The sequence below is a fragment of the Phyllobates terribilis genome, unplaced genomic scaffold (assembly GCF_046119375.1).
Source record: "Phyllobates terribilis strain yellow unplaced genomic scaffold, ASM4611937v1 Scaffold_472__1_contigs__length_1415193, whole genome shotgun sequence".
In the NCBI taxonomy this organism is placed as follows: Eukaryota; Metazoa; Chordata; class Amphibia; order Anura; family Dendrobatidae; genus Phyllobates; species Phyllobates terribilis.
In genome coordinates, this window is record NW_027363232.1 from 144,628 (window position 1) to 169,935 (window position 25,308).

General features: G+C 48.1%; 14 non-coding genes and 1 pseudogene across 14 annotated transcripts; all 15 read right to left on the minus strand.

Annotated features, from left to right (window-relative positions):
• Window positions 1-903: 903 nt before the first annotated feature.
• On the minus strand, window positions 904-1,094 carry LOC141229289 (U2 spliceosomal RNA). Its single transcript, XR_012295985.1, has one exon. It is a non-coding gene; the product is annotated as a U2 spliceosomal RNA (small nuclear RNA).
• A 1,115-nt stretch (window positions 1,095-2,209) lies between these two features.
• Window positions 2,210-2,400, minus strand: LOC141229290 (U2 spliceosomal RNA). The gene has a single exon (XR_012295986.1). It is a non-coding gene; the product is annotated as a U2 spliceosomal RNA (small nuclear RNA).
• Window positions 2,401-3,515: 1,115 nt separating this feature from the next.
• LOC141229291 (U2 spliceosomal RNA) lies at window positions 3,516-3,706 on the minus strand. The gene has a single exon (XR_012295987.1). It is a non-coding gene; the product is annotated as a U2 spliceosomal RNA (small nuclear RNA).
• Window positions 3,707-4,821: 1,115 nt separating this feature from the next.
• LOC141229292 (U2 spliceosomal RNA) lies at window positions 4,822-5,012 on the minus strand. The gene has a single exon (XR_012295988.1). It is a non-coding gene; the product is annotated as a U2 spliceosomal RNA (small nuclear RNA).
• Window positions 5,013-6,127: 1,115 nt separating this feature from the next.
• Window positions 6,128-6,321, minus strand: LOC141229412 (U2 spliceosomal RNA). Its single transcript, XR_012296105.1, has one exon. It is a non-coding gene; the product is annotated as a U2 spliceosomal RNA (small nuclear RNA).
• Window positions 6,322-11,740: 5,419 nt separating this feature from the next.
• LOC141229447 (U2 spliceosomal RNA) lies at window positions 11,741-11,818 on the minus strand (annotated as a pseudogene).
• A 1,115-nt stretch (window positions 11,819-12,933) lies between these two features.
• On the minus strand, window positions 12,934-13,124 carry LOC141229293 (U2 spliceosomal RNA). Its single transcript, XR_012295989.1, has one exon. It is a non-coding gene; the product is annotated as a U2 spliceosomal RNA (small nuclear RNA).
• Window positions 13,125-14,239: 1,115 nt separating this feature from the next.
• LOC141229295 (U2 spliceosomal RNA) lies at window positions 14,240-14,430 on the minus strand. Its single transcript, XR_012295991.1, has one exon. It is a non-coding gene; the product is annotated as a U2 spliceosomal RNA (small nuclear RNA).
• A 1,115-nt stretch (window positions 14,431-15,545) lies between these two features.
• LOC141229296 (U2 spliceosomal RNA) lies at window positions 15,546-15,736 on the minus strand. Its single transcript, XR_012295992.1, has one exon. It is a non-coding gene; the product is annotated as a U2 spliceosomal RNA (small nuclear RNA).
• A 2,320-nt stretch (window positions 15,737-18,056) lies between these two features.
• On the minus strand, window positions 18,057-18,247 carry LOC141229297 (U2 spliceosomal RNA). The gene has a single exon (XR_012295993.1). It is a non-coding gene; the product is annotated as a U2 spliceosomal RNA (small nuclear RNA).
• Window positions 18,248-19,362: 1,115 nt separating this feature from the next.
• LOC141229298 (U2 spliceosomal RNA) lies at window positions 19,363-19,553 on the minus strand. The gene has a single exon (XR_012295994.1). It is a non-coding gene; the product is annotated as a U2 spliceosomal RNA (small nuclear RNA).
• A 1,115-nt stretch (window positions 19,554-20,668) lies between these two features.
• On the minus strand, window positions 20,669-20,859 carry LOC141229299 (U2 spliceosomal RNA). The gene has a single exon (XR_012295995.1). It is a non-coding gene; the product is annotated as a U2 spliceosomal RNA (small nuclear RNA).
• Window positions 20,860-21,982: 1,123 nt separating this feature from the next.
• Window positions 21,983-22,173, minus strand: LOC141229300 (U2 spliceosomal RNA). Its single transcript, XR_012295996.1, has one exon. It is a non-coding gene; the product is annotated as a U2 spliceosomal RNA (small nuclear RNA).
• Window positions 22,174-23,288: 1,115 nt separating this feature from the next.
• LOC141229377 (U2 spliceosomal RNA) lies at window positions 23,289-23,479 on the minus strand. The gene has a single exon (XR_012296071.1). It is a non-coding gene; the product is annotated as a U2 spliceosomal RNA (small nuclear RNA).
• A 1,115-nt stretch (window positions 23,480-24,594) lies between these two features.
• LOC141229301 (U2 spliceosomal RNA) lies at window positions 24,595-24,785 on the minus strand. The gene has a single exon (XR_012295997.1). It is a non-coding gene; the product is annotated as a U2 spliceosomal RNA (small nuclear RNA).
• Window positions 24,786-25,308: the final 523 nt, after the last annotated feature.

The following is a 25,308-nucleotide window of genomic DNA, read 5'->3' on the forward strand; positions in this document are numbered from 1 at the left end:
TCCCACCCGCCTCAACACCGTTGGAAGGGAGGAGAACCAATTAAGGCGGGGGGTGGGGTGGAACGAGCAGCTGTCTACCCTTAGCAGGAGGGTTCCTGATTACATACCTCTCCTGCTGCTGCTGCTGCTGGCTGTCCAGCAGCAGACTGAAGGTGGCTGCTGCTGTGCACAGGTATATAAAGGCTCAGAGCCTATTATGACACGCGCAGCCAGCGTTCCATTGCCACATTCCATCTACTGCAGGCAGGATACCTGGCTGGCTGAATGTCGCTGAGAAGCTCACAGAGACCGCCATAAGCAACAGTTTAACAGAATGCCACAGACTAATCAACCAAACTTTTTGGGTTGGGTTCTCTTTTATAGTCTGCAGGCATTAAATGAAAGAAGTCAGTGTTCCAGCAGAAGGAGACAACGTTTCAGAAAAGGCATTGTAGCAAACCAAAAAAGAAATTTTAAGCGCAGCAGAGTAACCAGCGCACATACCTGTTAGCTCAGGTGAGTTTAAAAGGCTGCTGTTGATAACAAGGGCATTTGCTAAATAGATGGTGTGTGTGCAACAATATACTGAAAGGTCAATTATATTGTGCAGCTTATCTCACCACCTGTAGTTATTTAGGTGAAAGCTCCAAAATACTTGCCTAATATGTCTGTTTATCCAAAAGGAAGTAAAAAGGGAGAGCTAGAAAGATAGCATTGCATCACATTACATGGCAATGCAATGCACAGTTGCTGAAGTTGAACCAAAATGAGCTTGTAATCTGGCTTCTGCAACTTTGAACATGAAAAATCCAATGAGGAGAAGAAAAGCAAAGCCAAAGAGTCCATCCCAAAATCCGACAAACAAGCAAAATGAACAAAAAACATTGAATTCAATTCTTTCTGATTTTAGAAACTGCATTAAAGAAGGGGTGCACCGGTCCTGGAGATACTGCAATACCAGGTCAATGCGTGGAGTGGACAGAGCAAGCTCTTTTTCCATCTCCCTGTTCTAAAAATCCATTTAATATATGGTCCCCAGATAGGGGACGTATCAGATATTAAACTGATAAGAACAGATACTACACTTGATCTTAGCCAAAAGGCCGAGAAGCGATAACCAGAATTGGTTTCAAACTACGGAGCCACCCAAGGATCCTGAAAAGTCCATTTGTGGAGATGAGCTCCTGGACTCCCGTTAAGAAGACATGTTGTCAACCTCTAGATCCCTTACATGCCTGCACTTTTCGGCTTGCTGCTGCTGCAATCCACGCGTTTTAGATCTGCATAACTCCACCTCTTTAAACACAGCACCTTCACCCCCTGCTGTTCCCACCCGCCTCAACACCGTTGGAAGGGAGGAGAACCAATTAAGGCGGGGGGTGGGGTGGAACGAGCAGCTGTCTACCCTTAGCAGGAGGGCTCCTGATTACATACCTCTCCTGCTGCTGCTGCTGCTGGCTGTCCAGCAGCAGACTGAAGGTGGCTGCTGCTGTGCACAGGTATATAAAGGCTCAGAGCCTATTATGACACGCGCAGCCAGCGTTCCATTGCCACATTCCATCTACTGCAGGCAGGATACCTGGCTGGCTGAATGTCGCTGAGAAGCTCACAGAGACCGCCATAAGCAACAGTTTAACAGAATGCCACAGACTAATCAACCAAACTTTTTGGGTTGGGTTCTCTTTTATAGTCTGCAGGCATTAAATGAAAGAAGTCTGTGTTCCAGCAGAAGGAGACAACGTTTCAGAAAAGGCATTGTAGCAAACCAAAAAAGAAATTTTAAGCGCAGCAGAGTAACCAGCGCACATACCTGTTAGCTCAGGTGAGTTTAAAAGGCTGCTGTTGATAACAAGGGCATTTGCTAAATAGATGGTGTGTGTGCAACAATATACTGAAAGGTCAATTATATTGTGCAGCTTATCTCACCACCTGTAGTTATTTAGGTGAAAGCTCCAAAATGCTTGCCTAATATGTCTGTTTATCCAAAAGGAAGTAAAAAGGGAGAGCTAGAAAGATAGCATTGCATCACATTACATGGCAATGCAATGCACAGTTGCTGAAGTTGAACCAAAATGAGCTTGTAATCTGGCTTCTGCAACTTTGAACATGAAAAATCCAATGAGGAGAAGAAAAGCAAAGCCAAAGAGTCTATCCCAAAATCCGACAAACAAGCAAAATGAACAAAAAACATTGAATTCAATTCTTTCTGATTTTAGAAACTGCATTAAAGAAGGGGTGCACCGGTCCTGGAGATACTGCAATACCAGGTCAATGCGTGGAGTGGACAGAGCAAGCTCTTTTTCCATCTCCCTGTTCTAAAAATCCATTTAATATATGGTCCCCAGATAGGGGACGTATCAGATATTAAACTGATAAGAACAGATACTACACTTGATCTTAGCCAAAAGGCCGAGAAGCGATAACCAGAATTGGTTTCAAACTACGGAGCCACCCAAGGATCCTGAAAAGTCCATTTGTGGAGATGAGCTCCTGGACTCCCGTTAAGAAGACATGTTGTCAACCTCTAGATCCCTTACATGCCTGCACTTTTCGGCTTGCTGCTGCTGCAATCCACGCGTTTTAGATCTGCATAACTCCACCTCTTTAAACACAGCACCTTCACCCCCTGCTGTTCCCACCCGCCTCAACACCGTTGGAAGGGAGGAGAACCAATTAAGGCGGGGGGTGGGGTGGAACGAGCAGCTGTCTACCCTTAGCAGGAGGGCTCCTGATTACATACCTCTCCTGCTGCTGCTGCTGCTGGCTGTCCAGCAGCAGACTGAAGGTGGCTGCTGCTGTGCACAGGTATATAAAGGCTCAGAGCCTATTATGACACGCGCAGCCAGCGTTCCATTGCCACATTCCATCTACTGCAGGCAGGATACCTGGCTGGCTGAATGTCGCTGAGAAGCTCACAGAGACCGCCATAAGCAACAGTTTAACAGAATGCCACAGACTAATCAACCAAACTTTTTGGGTTGGGTTCTCTTTTATAGTCTGCAGGCATTAAATGAAAGAAGTCAGTGTTCCAGCAGAAGGAGACAACGTTTCAGAAAAGGCATTGTAGCAAACCAGAAAAGAAATTTTAAGCGCAGCAGAGTAACCAGCGCACATACCTGTTAGCTCAGGTGAGTTTAAAAGGCTGCTGTTGATAACAAGGGCATTTGCTAAATAGATGGTGTGTGTGCAACAATATACTGAAAGGTCAATTATATTGTGCAGCTTATCTCACCACCTGTAGTTATTTAGGTGAAAGCTCCAAAATGCTTGCCTAATATGTCTGTTTATCCAAAAGGAAGTAAAAAGGGAGAGCTAGAAAGATAGCATTGCATCACATTACATGGCAATGCAATGCACAGTTGCTGAAGTTGAACCAAAATGAGCTTGTAATCTGGCTTCTGCAACTTTGAACATGAAAAATCCAATGAGGAGAAGAAAAGCAAAGCCAAAGAGTCCATCCCAAAATCCGACAAACAAGCAAAATGAACAAAAAACATTGAATTCAATTCTTTCTGATTTTAGAAACTGCATTAAAGAAGGGGTGCACCGGTCCTGGAGATACTGCAATACCAGGTCAATGCGTGGAGTGGACAGAGCAAGCTCTTTTTCCATCTCCCTGTTCTAAAAATCCATTTAATATATGGTCCCCAGATAGGGGACGTATCAGATATTAAACTGATAAGAACAGATACTACACTTGATCTTAGCCAAAAGGCCGAGAAGCGATAACCAGAATTGGTTTCAAACTACGGAGCCACCCAAGGATCCTGAAAAGTCCATTTGTGGAGATGAGCTCCTGGACTCCCGTTAAGAAGACATGTTGTCAACCTCTAGATCCCTTACATGCCTGCACTTTTCGGCTTGCTGCTGCTGCAATCCACGCGTTTTAGATCTGCATAACTCCACCTCTTTAAACACAGCACCTTCACCCCCTGCTGTTCCCACCCGCCTCAACACCGTTGGAAGGGAGGAGAACCAATTAAGGCGGGGGGTGGGGTGGAACGAGCAGCTGTCTACCCTTAGCAGGAGGGCTCCTGATTACATACCTCTCCTGCTGCTGCTGCTGCTGGCTGTCCAGCAGCAGACTGAAGGTGGCTGCTGCTGTGCACAGGTATATAAAGGCTCAGAGCCTATTATGACACGCGCAGCCAGCGTTCCATTGCCACATTCCATCTACTGCAGGCAGGATACCTGGCTGGCTGAATGTCGCTGAGAAGCTCACAGAGACCGCCATAAGCAACAGTTTAACAGAATGCCACAGACTAATCAACCAAACTTTTTGGGTTGGGTTCTCTTTTATAGTCTGCAGGCATTAAATGAAAGAAGTCAGTGTTCCAGCAGAAGGAGACAACGTTTCAGAAAAGGCATTGTAGCAAACCAAAAAAGAAATTTTAAGCGCAGCAGAGTAACCAGCGCACATACCTGTTAGCTCAGGTGAGTTTAAAAGGCTGCTGTTGATAACAAGGGCATTTGCTAAATAGATGGTGTGTGTGCAACAATATACTGAAAGGTCAATTATATTGTGCAGCTTATCTCACCACCTGTAGTTATTTAGGTGAAAGCTCCAAAATGCTTGCCTAATATGTCTGTTTATCCAAAAGGAAGTAAAAAGGGAGAGCTAGAAAGATAGCATTGCATCACATTACATGGCAATGCAATGCACAGTTGCTGAAGTTGAACCAAAATGAGCTTGTAATCTGGCTTCTGCAACTTTGAACATGAAAAATCCAATGAGGAGAAGAAAAGCAAAGCCAAAGAGTCCATCCCAAAATCCGACAAACAAGCAAAATGAACAAAAAACATTGAATTCAATTCTTTCTGATTTTAGAAACTGCATTAAAGAAGGGGTGCACCGGTCCTGGAGATACTGCAATACCAGGTCAATGCGTGGAGTGGACAGAGCAAGCTCTTTTTCCATCTCCCTGTTCTAAAAATCCATTTAATATATGGTCCCCAGATAGGGGACGTATCAGATATTAAACTGATAAGAACAGATACTACACTTGATCTTAGCCAAAAGGCCGAGAAGCGATAACCAGAATTGGTTTCAAACTACGGAGCCACCCAAGGATCCTGAAAAGTCCATTTGTGGAGATGAGCTCCTGGACTCCCGTTAAGAAGACATGTTGTCAACCTCTAGATCCCTTACATGCCTGCACTTTTCGGCTTGCTGCTGCTGCAATCCACGCGTTTTAGATCTGCATAACTCCACCTCTTTAAACACAGCACCTTCACCCCCTGCTGTTCCCACCCGCCTCAACACCGTTGGAAGGGAGGAGAACCAATTAAGGCGGGGGGTGGGGTGGAACGAGCAGCTGTCTACCCTTAGCAGGAGGGCTCCTGATTACATACCTCTCCTGCTGCTGCTGCTGCTGGCTGTCCAGCAGCAGACTGAAGGTGGCTGCTGCTGTGCACAGGTATATAAAGGCTCAGAGCCTATTATGACACGCGCAGCCAGCGTTCCATTGCCACATTCCATCTACTGCAGGCAGGATACCTGGCTGGCTGAATGTCGCTGAGAAGCTCACAGAGACCGCCATAAGCAACAGTTTAACAGAATGCCACAGACTAATCAACCAAACTTTTTGGGTTGGGTTCTCTTTTATAGTCTGCAGGCATTAAATGAAAGAAGTCAGTGTTCCAGCAGAAGGAGACAACGTTTCAGAAAAGGCATTGTAGCAAACCAAAAAAGAAATTTTAAGCGCAGCAGAGTAACCAGCGCACATACCTGTTAGCTCAGGTGAGTTTAAAAGGCTGCTGTTGATAACAAGGGCATTTGCTAAATAGATGGTGTGTGTGCAACAATATACTGAAAGGTCAATTATATTGTGCAGCTTATCTCACCACCTGTAGTTATTTAGGTGAAAGCTCCAAAATGCTTGCCTAATATGTCTGTTTATCCAAAAGGAAGTAAAAAGGGAGAGCTAGAAAGATAGCATTGCATCACATTACATGGCAATGCAATGCACAGTTGCTGAAGTTGAACCAAAATGAGCTTGTAATCTGGCTTCTGCAACTTTGAACATGAAAAATCCAATGAGGAGAAGAAAAGCAAAGCCAAAGAGTCCATCCCAAAATCCGACAAACAAGCAAAATGAACAAAAAACATTGAATTCAATTCTTTCTGATTTTAGAAACTGCATTAAAGAAGGGGTGCACCGGTCCTGGAGATACTGCAATACCAGGTCAATGCGTGGAGTGGACAGAGCAAGCTCTTTTTCCATCTCCCTGTTCTAAAAATCCATTTAATATATGGTCCCCAGATAGGGGACGTATCAGATATTAAACTGATAAGAACAGATTTTTTTGATTGAATATATCTTTTATTAGCACAAAAAATAAGTTAACAGACAGTGTACAGTGCCGCAGCCCAGTACTCACAGAATTCTACATCATATTTACATAGCATGAGGATACGACGCACTAACTAGACACATCACACCCCTATGCTACACAAAACACTCAATCTGAAAGAAAAAGCATGTCAATCAATACAGTACGACGAACCGTGATAAGGGATGGGGATTGGGAAAAAGGGGATGGGGAGGGGAAAATCACAGGCCCGAAGCTTTATTGAAAGACAAGACACATAAGGGGAGAGGGGGAGGAGGGGTTTAGTCCTCATCCTCGTCCTCCGGACCGTCCATGATGGAATAATCTCTGAGCAGGCTGTGGATCAGCCTGCGGCAGTCCTGGATGGACATCCTCTCCCTCCTCAAGATGAGCCGGTTCCTGGCGACCCAAACGGCATCCTTGAAGCAGTTCATAAGGCGCCAAGCCTCCTGGATGGCTCCGACGGTATGAACCCCAGGGAAGAGTCCGTAAAGCACAGAATGGTGCGATAGGCTCGCCCTGGGGACAGAGTTCCTCAGGTCGTCCTCAAGTGCAGTCAATAGGCGCTGTGCAAATCCGCAGTCCCAAAAAGTGTGCAAAGATGTTTCCTCCACGAAGGGGCACCTTGGGCAGTACCGGGTCTTGCACAGGTTCCGGGCATGCATGAATGACCGGACGGGCAGTCCGCCCTGAATCGCCATCCACGACAAGTCCTTGTGCCCGTTGGTCAGCCTGTCAGACGACACATTTGTCCACACAGTCTCCAGCGTGTCCTGGTGAAGTCCTGTGATGTTCTCCACGTCATCCTTGGCTCTGATTAGCTTGTGGATAGTTTTGGGCTTCCACAAGTCGGGCTTGAGTCCCTCCAGTTGATGCTCCCCCACAAATCGAACGACGTCTCCGTAGAACCATGGCGTCGTCCAGTTGTAGGGGAAGGAGCTGTCCCACTTGTCCCAGCCGAGTCGCCTCCAAAGAGGAAGCAGGAAGAAGCGAGACATGGACCTGCCCGCGGAGCCATTCTTGACTTGCAAAGTCCGGCGGACACAATCACACACAAAAGAGGATCGCAGGAGGGTGGGGATATCTGGAACGCCCTTCCCACCCTTGCGAGGCTCCTTGTACATGACGGCCCGCCTGACTCTGTCCATCTTGGATCCCCAGACAAAGTGAAACACTGTCCTGGTAATGGCCCTGCACACAGTGACGTGTGGGGGCCAGGCCTGCGCCGTGTACTGCAAGACGGGCAGGACCTCATTACGCAGGACGAGTGCCTTACCCTCACAAGTGAGGTGTCTGAGGCTCCAGAGTCCGATCCGTTGCTTCACCTTGGCCAAGCGTTCTTGCCAGGACTTGAGGGCCGCTCCTTCCTTCCCGAACCAGACTCCCAGCACCTTGAGGAAATCCGGTTGAATGTTGAAGGGGAAGGGGGCGGAGGAGGCCGGCTGCCAATCCCCGAAGAGCATGGCTTCCGACTTCCTGCAGTTGACTTTGGCCCCTGAAGCCCGGCCGAACCTCTCACACGTCTGGACGAGGGCGTCGACTGAACCACGATCAGCGCAGAAGACGGTGACGTCGTCCATGTAGAGCGAGCACTTGACCTCGTGTCGTCCCGGACCCGGTGCGGTGATCCCTCTGATCTCTCCATTCTGCCGGATAGCCTCTGCGAAGAGTTCTATAACACAAACAAAAAGAAGAGGTGATAGAGGGCAGCCTTGTCTGACCCCAGAGAGGACAGGGAAGGGGTCAGTCTTCCAGCCGTTCACCAACACCGAGCTGTGGATATCAAAATACATCAGACGGACATACGAACAAAACATGTTACCCAAACCTAACCGGTGCAGAGCTCGGCCCATGAACTCGTGGGAAACCCGGTCGAAGGCCTTCTCCTGATCCAAGGAGACCAGGGCCGCGTGTGCGCGGCGGACCTTGATGTACTCGACCGTGTCCCGCACGAGAGCGAGGCTGTCTGCGATGCGACGTCCAGGGATGCCGCAGGTCTGGTCCGGGTGGATGATCCGTCCGATGACCGTCTTAAGTCGTGTCGCCATCGTCTTGGCCAGGATCTTGTAGTCCACGTTGAGCAGAGTGATGGGACGCCAATTCCTCAGGTCGCACCTCTCTCCCTTCCGCTTGTACAGGATCGTGACCATTCCTTCCCTCAAAGATGGAGGCATTCTACCCTCCACCACCATCTCCTCGTACAGGTCCAACAGGTCCGGACAGATGAGGTCTCCCAGCGCTACATAGAGCTCCGCTGGAAGACCATCACTGCCCGGGGTCCTGCCGGTCCTAAAGGATTTAGCGGCAGAGAGCAATTCGCCCACCATCAGAGGTTTGTCCAAGGCTGCCGTGCCTGCAGGATCAAGATGGTTAGTGATACCTGACAGGAACTTATCAGCAGCGTCAGGGTCGGTAGTCTTGTGGGAGTAGAGTTCGCTGTAGAAGTCGCTGACGACCCTCATCACGTCCTCCTTCCCACGTCGCATGTTTCCGCTCTCGTCTCGCAGCTCGTTCAGGGGCGTGTGACCGGCATGAAGTTTCCTGAAAAAGAATGAGTTACATTTCTCACCCTTCTCCAGATTCTCCACTTTGGAACGGAAGACGATTCGCTTGGACTCCTCCTCAAAGTGCCTTTTCAGGCTCTTCTTGGTCTCCTCCAGCTCCTCCCTCACGTCCCAGCCGCAGTGAAGAAGGTCCTGCAGCGACCGCAGCTCGCGCTGCAGCCCTCTGAAGTCCCTCCTCTTCTCACACGCCTGTTGTCGACCCTTGGCCTGAAAGAAACAGCGAAACTCAAGTTTAACATATTCCCACCAATCAGAGACTGTTTGGAAGCTACCCTTGTAGGACTGCCACATTGCGTAGGCTGCTCTCAGCTCCTCCACGACTTCATCCTGAGCCAGCAGAGCACAATTCAGCTTCCAGGAGCCGGGGTGAGCCATCGGGTCGGCTCCACGAGGCCTCTCCCCATGGAGCCCACCACGTCCTGAAGAGAGGCCTCGGTTACCATCTCGATGAGCAGCTTGGACGTGATGTCCAACTTGGCAGATGTGCCAGAACTACGACCATCCTCCTCGATGGGGCAGTTGAAATCCCCGGCCATCACTAAGGTCCTGGTGGTGGCAAGCTGAAGCCGCAGGGTCTGGAAAAGCTCCAAACGCTCATTCTTCAGTGGGGACGCATACACGTTGATGAACCTGACAGGTTCTCCCGCCCAGTTGCCATCTACAACAAGAGCCCTGCCGCAGATGAGCTCCTGGACGGACTCAAGCGTGAATGCGCCCCCCCTGATCAGAATTGCGACCCCCGCAGACTTGCAGTAACCCCCACCGGACCAGTAGGATGGACCGTGGGACCACTCCCTGGCCAGATGTTTGAAGGACCTAGAGGAGGGAAGGGAACATTCCTGCAACATATAAACATCACACAACTGGGAAGTAAGGAAGGCATAAATAGTCTGACGTCTGAACTTGTCCTTGATGCTCCTGACATTAATGGAAAATAAGTTAATATTAGCCATCATGTAGGGAAAAAAGAAAAAGTTAGCGCAGGCAATACACCTTAGTTACCACTCCGGTCGGGTGGTCCCTCGTCGGTGTTGACTGCTGGTGACGGGATCACCAGCAGGCCCTCTTCCTCCATCTGGTAAAGCAGCGCGGCCTCGATCTCGGCGACCACCAGTTCCTCCTCTTCTGGCTCGGCCACCAGGGTCTCAACCATGTGCTCCATCTCTTCTGGCTCAGGGAGGGTATCCTCCTTTTCGCCTACGAAATCCAGAATCTTCTTTTTGGAGGATTCAGTAGCAGGGCTGTCCTCCACCTTCCTCTTTCCCCGGGTTGGAACTGGGGAGACAAGAAGGGGAAAATCCTCCTTGGAATAGATAGCGGCGGGTGGAGGAAAGGTTAATTCCACCGCTACCATGGTCTGGGGAGGGAGAGTGGCTGCCGGGGCAGGGGAAAGGACACCTGCTGAGGAGTAGGGGAAGGAGGAAGAGGAAGTGGAATCCTCAGCAGGGGTGGCCGGGGTGGGGGGGAATTGGACGGGGGTGGCAGGGGGAGGGATCGAGAGAGGGGTGACAGAACTCTTACCCTCCTTTGACTTTTTCTTCTGCTTCGGAGCTGCTGGGACCGTCGCTGGGGCTTTGGCCACCGACTCCTTGACCGCTTTGGCCTTGGTCGTCTCGGCCTTGGCCGCTGGGGCCTTGGTCGTCGCGTCCTTGACCTTCACAGGCCTGGTCGTCGGGGCCTTGTCCTCCGTAGCTGGGGTCGTCGCAACCACCGATGCCCAGGATCTCTCACGCTTGGGGCAATCCTTGTACAGATGAGCCGCCAGCCCACACAGGTTGCAGGATGTCTTCTTCGGGCAGTCCTTCGAGCTGTGTCCCGTCACTCGACAAATCCTGCAGGCATCCTCCTTGCAGTCCTTCATCTCGTGGCCGTTCTTGCCGCATCTCCTGCAGTTCCGCGGCATGTCCGGGTAATAGATGAGGCCGTAGGAGTTGCCCAGGGAGAATGTCGGGGGCAGGTGCCGAAGTCCGTCTGAGTACGCCAGGTCCCTGTGAAGTCTAACGGTCACCGACCACTTACCTGTCCAGATGCCGAGTCCATTCAGGATGTGAGAGGGTTCCTTCACAACCAAACAGAAGCGTCTCAGGAAGGTACAGATGTCTTGGCCTGGGGTGTGCGGGTTGCGCATGGAGACCGTGATCCTCCTTTCGTCCCTCTGGATAGGGCAGCTACCTGTAAAGGCAGAGAAAGAATTATCCGGTCCTTTTGCGCTTACCATTTCCCAGAACCTCCTGCAGGTGTTCACAGTGGCGAAGGTGACGAAGAAGATCCCCGTCAAGAAGGTCTGGATGCTGAGGGTGTCCGACCTGGAGAAGCCTCGATCCAGCAGCATCTTCTGGCAGAACACGTCCGAGGACATGTCCGGCACCCTCCCATCCACTTCCTTCAGCTTCAGGGCCACCGTCTGCCGCATCCATGGCTCCAGGGCTGGAGCTTTGTGGCGGGGCTTCTGGGGTCCCTTCTGCTGGCCAGTCGTGGAGGCAGAGTCCTTGGGGTCAGAATCGGCTCCTGGCTGGGCCCTCCTGGCTGTCCCCTGCTCCAGGCTCTTCTTTTCGGCCTTCCTCGCAGCGCTTGCCATGGCTTTCCTCCTGCAGTTACTTCTTGGAGCTGGATCTGGAACTCTTCCCGGAATGGGTGGAGCTATGCAGATTCTTCTCCCGTCGTGTTCTGGACAAATTCCCCGAAAGGTCTTTGTCTCGATGATTTTCTTCCTCGAAGATTCCACAGGACAGCCCGATTCTTCTCCGAGTCTTCGTCTTCTTCTGGATTCTTTAGAGCTTCTTCCTCCCACCGATATCCGCCTTCCTTCTCCGATGTCAGCTGGGCTCCGAAGCTCTTCTCCTTCCGAGTTCGATCGCTCTCGTCAAGTGTAGATCGTAGCTCTTGTGTTCTTAAAAGAACAGATACTACACTTGATCTTAGCCAAAAGGCTGAGAAGCGATAACCAGAATTGGTTTCAAACTACGGAGCCACCCAAGGATCCTGAAAAGTCCATTTGTGGAGATGAGCTCCTGGACTCCCGTTAAGAAGACATGTTGTCAACCTCTAGATCCCTTACATGCCTGCACTTTTCGGCTTGCTGCTGCTGCAATCCACGCGTTTTAGATCTGCATAACTCCACCTCTTTAAACACAGCACCTTCACCCCCTGCTGTTCCCACCCGCCTCAACACCGTTGGAAGGGAGGAGAACCAATTAAGGCGGGGGGTGGGGTGGAACGAGCAGCTGTCTACCCTTAGCAGGAGGGCTCCTGATTACATACCTCTCCTGCTGCTGCTGCTGCTGGCTGTCCAGCAGCAGACTGAAGGTGGCTGCTGCTGTGCACAGGTATATAAAGGCTCAGAGCCTATTATGACACGCGCAGCCAGCGTTCCATTGCCACATTCCATCTACTGCAGGCAGGATACCTGGCTGGCTGAATGTCGCTGAGAAGCTCACAGAGACCGCCATAAGCAACAGTTTAACAGAATGCCACAGACTAATCAACCAAACTTTTTGGGTTGGGTTCTCTTTTATAGTCTGCAGGCATTAAATGAAAGAAGTCAGTGTTCCAGCAGAAGGAGACAACGTTTCAGAAAAGGCATTGTAGCAAACCAAAAAAGAAATTTTAAGCGCAGCAGAGTAACCAGCGCACATACCTGTTAGCTCAGGTGAGTTTAAAAGGCTGCTGTTGATAACAAGGGCATTTGCTAAATAGATGGTGTGTGTGCAACAATATACTGAAAGGTCAATTATATTGTGCAGCTTATCTCACCACCTGTAGTTATTTAGGTGAAAGCTCCAAAATGCTTGCCTAATATGTCTGTTTATCCAAAAGGAAGTAAAAAGGGAGAGCTAGAAAGATAGCATTGCATCACATTACATGGCAATGCAATGCACAGTTGCTGAAGTTGAACCAAAATGAGCTTGTAATCTGGCTTCTGCAACTTTGAACATGAAAAATCCAATGAGGAGAAGAAAAGCAAAGCCAAAGAGTCCATCCCAAAATCCGACAAACAAGCAAAATGAACAAAAAACATTGAATTCAATTCTTTCTGATTTTAGAAACTGCATTAAAGAAGGGGTGCACCGGTCCTGGAGATACTGCAATACCAGGTCAATGCGTGGAGTGGACAGAGCAAGCTCTTTTTCCATCTCCCTGTTCTAAAAATCCATTTAATATATGGTCCCCAGATAGGGGACGTATCAGATATTAAACTGATAAGAACAGATACTACACTTGATCTTAGCCAAAAGGCCGAGAAGCGATAACCAGAATTGGTTTCAAACTACGGAGCCACCCAAGGATCCTGAAAAGTCCATTTGTGGAGATGAGCTCCTGGACTCCCGTTAAGAAGACATGTTGTCAACCTCTAGATCCCTTACATGCCTGCACTTTTCGGCTTGCTGCTGCTGCAATCCACGCGTTTTAGATCTGCATAACTCCACCTCTTTAAACACAGCACCTTCACCCCCTGCTGTTCCCACCCGCCTCAACACCGTTGGAAGGGAGGAGAACCAATTAAGGCGGGGGGTGGGGTGGAACGAGCAGCTGTCTACCCTTAGCAGGAGGGCTCCTGATTACATACCTCTCCTGCTGCTGCTGCTGCTGGCTGTCCAGCAGCAGACTGAAGGTGGCTGCTGCTGTGCACAGGTATATAAAGGCTCAGAGCCTATTATGACACGCGCAGCCAGCGTTCCATTGCCACATTCCATCTACTGCAGGCAGGATACCTGGCTGGCTGAATGTCGCTGAGAAGCTCACAGAGACCGCCATAAGCAACAGTTTAACAGAATGCCACAGACTAATCAACCAAACTTTTTGGGTTGGGTTCTCTTTTATAGTCTGCAGGCATTAAATGAAAGAAGTCAGTGTTCCAGCAGAAGGAGACAACGTTTCAGAAAAGGCATTGTAGCAAACCAAAAAAGAAATTTTAAGCGCAGCAGAGTAACCAGCGCACATACCTGTTAGCTCAGGTAAGTTTAAAAGGCTGCTGTTGATAACAAGGGCATTTGCTAAATAGATGGTGTGTGTGCAACAATATACTGAAAGGTCAATTATATTGTGCAGGTTATCTCACCACCTGTAGTTATTTAGGTGAAAGCTCCAAAATGCTTGCCTAATATGTCTGTTTATCCAAAAGGAGGTAAAAAGGGAGAGCTAGAAAGATAGCATTGCATCACATTACATGGCAATGCAATGCACAGTTGCTGAAGTTGAACCAAAATGAGCTTGTAATCTGGCTTCTGCAACTTTGAACATGAAAAATCCAATGAGGAGAAGAAAAGCAAAGCCAAAGAGTCCATCCCAAAATCTGACAAACAAGCAAAATGAACAAAAAACATTGAATTCAATTCTTTCTGATTTTAGAAACTGCATTAAAGAAGGGGTGCACCGGTCCTGGAGATACTGCAATACCAGGTCAATGCGTGGAGTGGACAGAGCAAGCTCTTTTTCCATCTCCCTGTTCTAAAAATCCATTTAATATATGGTCCCCAGATAGGGGACGTATCAGATATTAAACTGATAAGAACAGATACTACACTTGATCTTAGCCAAAAGGCCGAGAAGCGATAACCAGAATTGGTTTCAAACTACGGAGCCACCCAAGGATCCTGAAAAGTCCATTTGTGGAGATGAGCTCCTGGACTCCCGTTAAGAAGACATGTTGTCAACCTCTAGATCCCTTACATGCCCGCACTTTTCGGCTTGCTGCTGCTGCAATCCACGCGTTTTAGATCTGCATAACTCCACCTCTTTAAACACAGCACCTTCACCCCCTGCTGTTCCCACCCGCCTCAACACCGTTGGAAGGGAGGAGAACCAATTAAGGCGGGGGGTGGGGTGGAACGAGCAGCTGTCTACCCTTAGCAGGAGGGCTCCTGATTACATACCTCTCCTGCTGCTGCTGCTGCTGGCTGTCCAGCAGCAGACTGAAGGTGGCTGCTGCTGTGCACAGGTATATAAAGGCTCAGAGCCTATTATGACACGCGCAGCCAGCGTTCCATTGCCACATTCCATCTACTGCAGGCAGGATACCTGGCTGGCTGAATGTCGCTGAGAAGCTCACAGAGACCGCCATAAGCAACAGTTTAACAGAATGCCACAGACTAATCAACCAAACTTTTTGGGTTGGGTTCTCTTTTATAGGCTGCAGGCATTAAATGAAAGAAGTCAGTGTTCCAGCAGAAGGAGACAACGTTTCAGAAAAGGCATTGTAGCAAACCAAAAAAGAAATTTTAAGCGCAGCAGAGTAACCAGCGCACATACCTGTTAGCTCAGGTGAGTTTAAAAGGCTGCTGTTGATAACAAGGGCATTTGCTAAATAGATGGTGTGTGTGCAACAATATACTGAAAGGTCAATTATATTGTGCAGCTTATCTCACCACCTGTAGTTATTTAGGTGAAAGCTCCAAAATGCTTGCCTAATATGTCTGTTTATCCAAAAGGAAGTAAAAAGGGAGAGCTAGAAAGATAGCATTGCATCACATTACATGGCAATGCAATGCACAGTTGCTGAAGTTGAACCAAAATGAGCTTGTAATCTGGCTTCTGCAACTTTGAACATGAAAAATCCAATGAGGAGAAGAAAAGCAAAGCCAAAGAGTCCATCCCAAAATCCGACAAACAAGCAAAATGAACAAAAAACATTGAATTCAATTCTTTCTGATTTTAGAAACTGCATTAAAGAAGGGGTGCACCGGTCCTGGAGATACTGCAATACCAGGTCAATGCGTGGAGTGGACAGAGCAAGCTCTTTTTCCATCTCCCTGTTCTAAAAATCCATTTAATATATGGTCCCCAGATAGGGGACGTATCAGATATTAAACTGATAAGAACAGATACTACACTTGATCTTAGCCAAAAGGCCGAGAAGCGATAACCAGAATTGGTTTCAAACTACGGAGCCACCCAAGGATCCTGAAAAGTCCATTTGTGGAGATGAGCTCCTGGACTCCCGTTAAGAAGACATGTTGTCAACCTCTAGATCCCTTACATGCCTGCACTTTTCGGCTTGCTGCTGCTGCAATCCACGCGTTTTAGATCTGCATAACTCCACCTCTTTAAACACAGCACCTTCACCCCCTGCTGTTCCCACCCGCCTCAACACCGTTGGAAGGGAGGAGAACCAATTAAGGCGGGGGGTGGGGTGGAACGAGCAGCTGTCTACCCTTAGCAGGAGGGCTCCTGATTACATACCTCTCCTGCTGCTGCTGCTGCTGGCTGTCCAGCAGCAGACTGAAGGTGGCTGCTGCTGTGCACAGGTATATAAAGGCTCAGAGCCTATTATGACACGCGCAGCCAGCGTTCCATTGCCACATTCCATCTACTGCAGGCAGGATACCTGGCTGGCTGAATGTCGCTGAGAAGCTCACAGAGACCGCCATAAGCAACAGTTTAACAGAATGCCACAGACTAATCAACCAAACTTTTTGGGTTGGGTTCTCTTTTATAGTCTGCAGGCATTAAATGAAAGAAGTCAGTGTTCCAGCAGAAGGAGACAACGTTTCAGAAAAGGCATTGTAGCAAACCAAAAAAGAAATTTTAAGCGCAGCAGAGTAACCAGCGCACATACCTGTTAGCTCAGGTGAGTTTAAAAGGCTGCTGTTGATAACAAGGGCATTTGCTAAATAGATGGTGTGTGTGCAACAATATACTGAAAGGTCAATTATATTGTGCAGCTTATCTCACCACCTGTAGTTATTTAGGTGAAAGCTCCAAAATGCTTGCCTAATATGTCTGTTTATCCAAAAGGAAGTAAAAAGGGAGAGCTAGAAAGATAGTGACGCGCCCCCTGGGACATATTCCTTTTTGAGGGGAATACCCGGCACCGGATCAGATGGGGGGTTGTAGTCTCCGAGCGGCTGTGACCCGGTCCCGTGCCCAGGGCGTCAAGCTAAGTGTTATGTGGCAGCTTTACAGATGTTACTAAAGTTCTTTTGTGTCGACTACGCCACCCGTTGTGATGCGGTCACTGTGGCCGCCGCTGCTGCAGGGTCCGCTGAGGCTGATGGTGGGTGCGCAGCTTGGTGAGATAACCCCCAACGGGAGGGGTATAGCCTCAGAGGGGACAGGCGCAGAGGATGGGGGTTGTGGTGGTGCGATGCAGCCGGCAATGAAGACAGACTCGGGTTGTGCAGTTAAGGGTGTTTACTTACTGCTGATGTTGTACTGGTCACTCCAGCTGCTAGTGACCACCCGAGCCGTGCTGCGTCCACCAGGTCCTGGATCCGGCCAACCCCCAAACAAGTCCAAAGCGTGGCCCTGAGCTCTCCCTCTGTCCTTTCTTCAGCCGTCCCCACCAGTGATTCACCTAGGTCCAGCTCCCTCGGGCCTTCTTTTGGGACACCCTTGGCCCTGGGTTCCCTGACCCTTCATGTGGTGTGCCTTCGGGGTGAATGTGGTGGGTGACCGTGACAGACACTGCCCACGGTCTCCGGTCTCTGGCTGGGGAATGTCTTTGCCCCCACCAGCTTGGGTTCCGGTACCCTCTTGCTGACTCCTCACCCGGTGCTCTAATTTGGGTTCTTGGGTCCCTTCAGTCTTCCCCCTCTGGGTCTTTCTCTGCTCCACTCTCTCTCTCTCCAGGGCTGCTGTTTCCTTCTCTCTCCTCTCCAACTGACTTGTTCTCAGCGTCTGACCCTGATCTAAGTTGGTGCCCTCCTTATATATCCCTCTATGTGTGAGCTCAGGTGACCAGCACCCAATGAGCTCCTATCACTACCCAGACTGCTCCCCCTATCTGCCCCTACACTACATGGGATGTACCACCCCCCTCCCACTCCAGCCAGGAACAGGCTCGGTTGTACCTGCACATTTCTAAGTGGGAGTACCGTCGGCCTGCTCCTCTGGAATGGGATGTATGTAGTGCATGCAGTCTATCTGAGCTCAGTTCCACACTCCTTCCTTACCCGGGAGTGGAATATCACACCTCTGGGTTGAGGTGCAATACCCCTGTAGCAGCCGAATCCTCAGGGTGCTACAATAGCATTGCATCACATTACATGGCAATGCAATGCACAGTTGCTGAAGTTGAACCAAAATGAGCTTGTAATCTGGCTTCTGCAACTTTGAACATGAAAAATCCAATGAGGAGAAGAAAAGCAAAGCCAAAGAGTCCATCCCAAAATCCGACAAACAAGCAAAATGAACAAAAAACATTGAATTCAATTCTTTCTGATTTTAGAAACTGCATTAAAGAAGGGGTGCACCGGTCCTGGAGATACTGCAATACCAGGTCAATGCGTGGAGTGGACAGAGCAAGCTCTTTTTCCATCTCCCTGTTCTAAAAATCCATTTAATATATGGTCCCCAGATAGGGGACGTATCAGATATTAAACTGATAAGAACAGATACTACACTTGATCTTAGCCAAAAGGCCGAGAAGCGATAACCAGAATTGGTTTCAAACTACGGAGCCACCCAAGGATCCTGAAGAGTCCATTTGTGGAGATGAGCTCCTGGACTCCCGTTAAGAAGACATGTTGTCAACCTCTAGATCCCTTACATGCCTGCACTTTTCGGCTTGCTGCTGCTGCAATCCACGCGTTTTAGATCTGCATAACTCCACCTCTTTAAACACAGCACCTTCACCCCCTGCTGTTCCCACCCGCCTCAACACCGTTGGAAGGGAGGAGAACCAATTAAGGCGGGGGGTGGGGTGGAACGAGCAGCTGTCTACCCTTAGCAGGAGGGCTCCTGATTACATACCTCTCCTGCTGCTGCTGCTGCTGGCTGTCCAGCAGCAGACTGAAGGTGGCTGCTGCTGTGCACAGGTATATAAAGGCTCAGAGCCTATTATGACACGCGCAGCCAGCGTTCCATTGCCACATTCCATCTACTGCAGGCAGGATACCTGGCTGGCTGAATGTCGCTGAGAAGCTCACAGAGACCGCCATAAGCAACAGTTTAACAGAATGCCACAGACTAATCAACCAAACTTTTTGGGTTGGGTTCTCTTTTATAGTCTGCAGGCATTAAATGAAAGAAGTCAGTGTTCCAGCAGAAGGAGACAACGTTTCAGAAAAGGCATTGTAGCAAACCAAAAAAGAAATTTTAAGCGCAGCAGAGTAACCAGCGCACATACCTGTTAGCTCAGGTGAGTTTAAAAGGCTGCTGTTGATAACAAGGGCATTTGCTAAATAGATGGTGTGTGTGCAACAATATACTGAAAGGTCAATTATATTGTGCAGCTTATCTCACCACCTGTAGTTATTTAGGTGAAAGCTCCAAAATGCTTGCCTAATATGTCTGTTTATCCAAAAGGAAGTAAAAAGGGAGAGCTAGAAAGATAGCATTGCATCACATTACATGGCAATGCAATGCACAGTTGCTGAAGTTGAACCAAAATGAGCTTGTAATCTGGCTTCTGCAACTTTGAACATGAAAAATCCAATGAGGAGAAGAAAAGCAAAGCCAAAGAGTCCATCCCAAAATCCGACAAACAAGCAAAATGAACAAAAAACATTGAATTCAATTCTTTCTGATTTTAGAAACTGCATTAAAGAAGGGGTGCACCGGTCCTGGAGATACTGCAATACCAGGTCAATGCGTGGAGTGGACAGAGCAAGCTCTTTTTCCATCTCCCTGTTCTAAAAATCCATTTAATATATGGTCCCCAGATAGGGGACGTATCAGATATTAAACTGATAAGAACAGATACTACACTTGATCTTAGCCAAAAGGCCGAGAAGCGATAACCAGAATTGGTTTCAAACTACGGAGCCACCCAAGGATCCTGAAAAGTCCATTTGTGGAGATGAGCTCCTGGACTCCCGTTAAGAAGACATGTTGTCAACCTCTAGATCCCTTACATGTCTGCACTTTTCGGCTTGCTGCTGCTGCAATCCACGCGTTTTAGATCTGCATAACTCCACCTCTTTAAACACAGCACCTTCACCCCCTGCTGTTCCCACCCGCCTCAACACCGTTGGAAGGGAGGAGAACCAATTAAGGCGGGGGGTGGGGTGGAACGAGCAGCTGTCTACCCTTAGCAGGAGGGCTCCTGATTACATACCTCTCCTGCTGCTGCTGCTGCTGGCTGTCCAGCAGCAGACTGAAGGTGGCTGCTGCTGTGCACAGGTATATAAAGGCTCAGAGCCTATTATGACACGCGCAGCCAGCGTTCCATTGCCACATTCCATCTACTGCAGGCAGGATACCTGGCTGGCTGAATGTCGCTGAGAAGCTCACAGAGACCGCCATAAGCAACAGTTTAACAGAATGCCACAGACTAATCAACCAAACTTTTTGGGTTGGGTTCTCTTTTATAGTCTGCAGGCATTAAATGAAAGAAGTCAGTGTTCCAGCAGAAGGAGACAACGTTTCAGAAAAGGCATTGTAGCAAACCAAAAAAGAAATTTTAAGCGCAGCAGAGTAACCAGCGCACATACCTGTTAGCTCAGGTGAGTTTAAAAGGCTGCTGTTGATAACAAGGGCATTTGCTAAATAGATGGTGTGTGTGCAACAATATACTGAAAGGTCAATTATATTGTGCAGCTTATCTCACCACCTGTAGTTATTTAGGTGAAAGCTCCAAAATGCTTGCCTAATATGTCTGTTTATCCAAAAGGAAGTAAAAAGGGAGAGCTAGAAAGATAGCATTGCATCACATTACATGGCAATGCAATGCACAGTTGCTGAAGTTGAACCAAAATGAGCTTGTAATCTGGCTTCTGCAACTTTGAACATGAAAAATCCAATGAGGAGAAGAAAAGCAAAGCCAAAGAGTCCATCCCAAAATCCGACAAACAAGCAAAATGAACAAAAAACATTGAATTCAATTCTTTCTGATTTTAGAAACTGCATTAAAGAAGGGGTGCACCGGTCCTGGAGATACTGCAATACCAGGTCAATGCGTGGAGTGGACAGAGCAAGCTCTTTTTCCATCTCCCTGTTCTAAAAATCCATTTAATATATGGTCCCCAGATAGGGGACGTATCAGATATTAAACTGATAAGAACAGATACTACACTTGATCTTAGCCAAAAGGCCGAGAAGCGATAACCAGAATTGGTTTCAAACTACGGAGCCACCCAAGGATCCTGAAAAGTCCATTTGTGGAGATGAGCTCCTGGACTCCCGTTAAGAAGACATGTTGTCAACCTCTAGATCCCTTACATGCCTGCACTTTTCGGCTTGCTGCTGCTGCAATCCACGCGTTTTAGATCTGCATAACTCCACCTCTTTAAACACAGCACCTTCACCCCCTGCTGTTCCCACCCGCCTCAACACCGTTGGAAGGGAGGAGAACCAATTAAGGCGGGGGGTGGGGTGGAACGAGCAGCTGTCTACCCTTAGCAGCTTAGCAGGAGGGCTCCTGATTACATAGCTCTCCTGCTGCTGCTGCTGCTGGCTGTCCAGCAGCAGACTGAAGGTGGCTGCTGCTGTGCACAGGTATATAAAGGCTCAGAGCCTATTATGACACGCGCAGCCAGCGTTCCATTGCCACATTCCATCTACTGCAGGCAGGATACCTGGCTGGCTGAATGTCGCTGAGAAGCTCACAGAGACCGCCATAAGCAACAGTTTAACAGAATGCCACAGACTAATCAACCAAACTTTTTGGGTTGGGTTCTCTTTTATAGTCTGCAGGCATTAAATGAAAGAAGTCAGTGTTCCAGCAGAAGGAGACAACGTTTCAGAAAAGGCATTGTAGCAAACCAAAAAAGAAATTTTAAGCGCAGCAGAGTAACCAGCGCACATACCTGTTAGCTCAGGTGAGTTTAAAAGGCTGCTGTTGATAACAAGGGCATTTGCTAAATAGATGGTGTGTGTGCAACAATATACTGAAAGGTCAATTATATTGTGCAGCTTATCTCACCACCTGTAGTTATTTAGGTGAAAGCTCCAAAATGCTTGCCTAATATGTCTGTTTATCCAAAAGGAAGTAAAAAGGGAGAGCTAGAAAGATAGCATTGCATCACATTACATGGCAATGCAATGCACAGTTGCTGAAGTTGAACCAAAATGAGCTTGTAATCTGGCTTCTGCAACTTTGAACATGAAAAATCCAATGAGGAGAAGAAAAGCAAAGCCAAAGAGTCCATCCCAAAATCCGACAAACAAGCAAAATGAACAAAAAACATTGAATTCAATTCTTTCTGATTTTAGAAACTGCATTAAAGAAGGGGTGCACCGGTCCTGGAGATACTGCAATACCAGGTCAATGCGTGGAGTGGACAGAGCAAGCTCTTTTTCCATCTCCCTGTTCTAAAAATCCATTTAATATATGGTCCCCAGATAGGGGACGTATCAGATATTAAACTGATAAGAACAGATACTACACTTGATCTTAGCCAAAAGGCCGAGAAGCGATAACCAGAATTGGTTTCAAACTACGGAGCCACCCAAGGATCCTGAAAAGTCCATTTGTGGAGATGAGCTCCTGGACTCCCGTTAAGAAGACATGTTGTCAACCTCTAGATCCCTTACATGCCTGCACTTTTCGGCTTGCTGCTGCTGCAATCCACGCGTTTTAGATCTGCATAACTCCACCTCTTTAAACACAGCACCTTCACCCCCTGCTGTTCCCACCCGCCTCAACACCGTTGAAAGGGAGGAGAACCAATTAAGGCGGGGGGTGGGGTGGAACGAGCAGCTGTCTACCCTTAGCAGGAGGGCTCCTGATTACATACCTCTCCTGCTGCTGCTGCTGCTGGCTGTCCAGCAGCAGACTGAAGGTGGCTGCTGCTGTGCACAGGTATATAAAGGCTCAGAGCCTATTATGACACGCGCAGCCAGCGTTCCATTGCCACATTCCATCTACTGCAGGCAGGATACCTGGCTGGCTGAATGTCGCTGAGAAGCTCACAGAGACCGCCATAAGCAACAGTTTAACAGAATGCCACAGACTAATCAACCAAACTTTTTGGGTTGGGTTCTCTTTTATAGTCTGCAGGCATTAAATGAAAGAAGTCAGTGTTCCAGCAGAAGGAGACAACGTTTCAGAAAAGGCATTGTAGCAAACCAAAAAAGAAATTTTAAGCGCAGCAGAGTAACCAGCGCACATACCTGTTAGCTCAGGTGAGTTTAAAAGGCTGCTGTTGATAACAAGGGCATTTGCTAAATAGATGGTGTGTGTGCAACAATATACTGAAAGGTCAATTATATTGTGCAGCTTATCTCACCACCTGTAGTTATTTAGGTGAAAGCTCCAAAATGCTTGCCTAATATGTCTGTTTATCCAAAAGGTAGTAAAAAGGGAGAGCTAGAAAGATAGCATTGCATCACATTACATGGCAATGCAATGCACAGTTGCTGAAGTTGAACCAAAATGAGCTTGTAATCTGGCTTCTGCAACTTTGAACATGAAAAATCCAATGAGGAGAAGAAAAGCAAAGCCAAAGAGTCCATCCCAAAATCCGACAAACAAGCAAAATGAACAAAAAACATTGAATTCACTTCTTTCTGATTTTAGAAACTGCATTAAAGAAGGGGTGCACCGGTCCGGGAGATACTGCAATACCAGGTCAATGCGTGGAGTGGACAGAGCAAGCTCTTTTTCCATCTCCCTGTTCTAAAAATCCATTTAATATATGGTCCCCAGATAGGGGACGTATCAGATATTAAACTGATAAGAACAGATACTACACTTGATCTTAGCCAAAAGGCCGAGAAGCGATAACCAGAATTGGTTTCAAACTACGGAGCCACCCAAGGATCCTGAAAAGTCCATTTGTGGAGATGAGCTCCTGGACTCCCGTTAAGAAGACATGTTGTCAACCTCTAGATCCCTTACATGCCTGCACTTTTCGGCTTGCTGCTGCTGCAATCCACGCGTTTTAGATCTGCATAACTCCACCTCTTTAAACACAGCACCTTCACCCCCTGCTGTTCCCACCCGCCTCAACACCGTTGGAAGGGAGGAGAACCAATTAAGGCGGGGGGTGGGGTGGAACGAGCAGCTGTCTACCCTTAGCAGGAGGGCTCCTGATTACATACCTCTCCTGCTGCTGCTGCTGCTGGCTGTCCAGCAGCAGACTGAAGGTGGCTGCTGCTGTGCACAGGTATATAAAGGCTCAGAGCCTATTATGACACGCGCAGCCAGCGTTCCATTGCCACATTCCATCTACTGCAGGCAGGATACCTGGCTGGCTGAATGTCGCTGAGAAGCTCACAGAGACCGCCATAAGCAACAGTTTAACAGAATGCCACAGACTAATCAACCAAACTTTTTGGGTTGGGTTCTCTTTTATAGTCTGCAGGCATTAAAGGAAAGAAGTCAGTGTTCCAGCAGAAGGAGACAACGTTTCAGAAAAGGCATTGTAGCAAACCAAAAAAGAAATTTTAAGCGCAGCAGAGTAACCAGCGCACATACCTGTTAGCTCAGGTGAGTTTAAAAGGCTGCTGTTGATAACAAGGGCATTTGCTAAATAGATGGTGTGTGTGCAACAATATACTGAAAGGTCAATTATATTGTGCAGCTTATCTCACCACCTGTAGTTATTTAGGTGAAAGCTCCAAAATGCTTGCCTAATATGCCTGTTTATCCAAAAGGAAGTAAAAAGGGAGAGCTAGAAAGATAGCATTGCATCACATTACATGGCAATGCAATGCACAGTTGCTGAAGTTGAACCAAAATGAGCTTGTAATCTGGCTTCTGCAACTTTGAACATGAAAAATCCAATGAGGAGAAGAAAAGCAAAGCCAAAGAGTCCATCCCAAAATCCGACAAACAAGCAAAATGAACAAAAAACATTGAATTCAATTCTTTCTGATTTTAGAAACTGCATTAAAGAAGGGGTGCACCGGTCCTGGAGATACTGCAATACCAGGTCAATGCGTGGAGTGGACAGAGCAAGCTCTTTTTCCATCTCCCTGTTCTAAAAATCCATTTAATATATGGTCCCCAGATAGGGGACGTATCAGATATTAAACTGATAAGAACAGATACTACACTTGATCTTAGCCAAAAGGCCGAGAAGCGATAACCAGAATTGGTTTCAAACTACGGAGCCACCCAAGGATCCTGAAAAGTCCATTTGTGGAGATGAGCTCCTGGACTCCCGTTAAGAAGACATGTTGTCAACCTCTAGATCCCTTACATGCCTGCACTTTTCGGCTTGCTGCTGCTGCAATCCACGCGTTTTAGATCTGCATAACTCCACCTCTTTAAACACAGCACCTTCACCCCCTGCTGTTCCCACCCGCCTCAACACCGTTGGAAGGGAGGAGAACCAATTAAGGCGGGGGGTGGGGTGGAACGAGCAGCTGTCTACCCTTAGCAGGAGGGCTCCTGATTACATACCTCTCCTGCTGCTGCTGCTGCTGGCTGTCCAGCAGCAGACTGAAGGTGGCTGCTGCTGTGCACAGGTATATAAAGGCTCAGAGCCTATTATGACACGCGCAGCCAGCGTTCCATTGCCACATTCCATCTACTGCAGGCAGGATACCTGGCTGGCTGAATGTCGCTGAGAAGCTCACAGAGACCGCCATAAGCAACAGTTTAACA